Raw genomic sequence first — 1,450 nt, forward strand, 5'->3', positions numbered from 1 at the left:
TTTAACCCAGCCCTTTAACCCCGTCCTGACGTGAACCCCTGAACTGTCAGGGGGAAGGGACTCCCAGCACACCAGCAAGAAGCAGTTGAACGTGTCCCACCCCCCTTGGTGTTCTTGGTGTTGAAACTTGCTCGGGCTGCATTATGGGTTACAAACCTGGTGGAGCGGGCCAGGGCTGGTGTGGGCTCTCTGTGTGCCTCTGATCGCCCCATGGTGCTGCACCATCAACCAAAATCAACCAGAATCTCCTGGGCAGCCCACATAGATTTTTTTTTTTTTTTTTTTTTTTTTGGTATTTGTAACATTTTATACTCGGCAATTCCTCGTGGTGTCTTGTTCATGGCACTTCTGCCCTAATTCAGGACCTGGAAAGTTTTGCTCAGTTTTAAAGCAAAATCCTTGGGCCCACTCCTCAGACTGGCCGATTCAGCTGCCATCCTCTCAGCACCCACCTGGGATGAAGGACCGGAGTTGTTCATAACTGTATTATGAAGAAAACATGATGTACTGCTTGGAGAGACCCTCTGCCAGTGTGAGCAGCTATGAGGGTGGGGGACAGCAGCACAGGCTGTCCAGAAAAGAGCTGTTCTAGAGACAGGCACTGCAGTTGCCTGCAGCATCACTCACCGCTGGGACACAGTTTTCCCTCTCCCTGAGGATGGAAAGCAGGTTGGCTCATGCTGGAGGAGGGACTGGAACTTTCTCCTCCCCTACTCTTTCCTTCTCACCTCCTGTAGAGAATCTGTCTGTAGCTCTGCTCTGGGCAAAGCCCTTGGAGGAGGAGTCAGCCAGGTTTGGCTCCTGCCCAGCCTGCTGCCTGTCTTCTCTAGGGGGAAGGAAATATTACACTGGAAAGTTTTTTCATGTCCTTTGCCCCAAAGTTTAAACACGGTATGGGAAGGACAAACTGTTTTCAGAGCTGAAAGTAGCTCAGAAAGTCCCTGCTGGGTACAGGTCATGAAAATGGTGGTTCAGGCTCCCAAGGCTGTCCCTAGACAAGGTACAAAGCAAGGAGGAAGGGAGGGAGACGGGAGCATGGATCTTCCACACTCAGTGACATGCTGGAACCATTTAAAGGGGATTTAAAGGAAGGTGCCGCTCTGGACGTGTCCTGCCTGATTCAGGAGGGCCAAAGGACTCAGAAGGACATCTCATGTGTCTGTGTATGCGTGTCCCCATGGGACAGTCGGTATTTTGGGAAAGGGTCTCCAGGGAAAGCAGTTGCAGGGCAGCACCCAGGGTTCTGGGCTCTTGATGTGTGGCTGAGATCAGGAAAGACGGACAGCCCCAGAGCTGATGCTGGCTCATCACAGGGGTTGCTTAGGGCAGCGGGCTGGGCTCCCAGCATGCTTTAGCTCTCTAATGGCAGCAGGAGCCATAAACCCCAAGTGGCAGATAATCGACTGCGTCTTCTGCTAAAAGCAGCTCTCCCTGCTCTTCTGAGAAGATC

Source organism: Buceros rhinoceros, unplaced genomic scaffold (assembly GCF_000710305.1).
Source record: "Buceros rhinoceros silvestris isolate BGI_N320 unplaced genomic scaffold, ASM71030v1 scaffold19169, whole genome shotgun sequence".
NCBI classification, from domain to species: Eukaryota; Metazoa; Chordata; class Aves; order Bucerotiformes; family Bucerotidae; genus Buceros; species Buceros rhinoceros.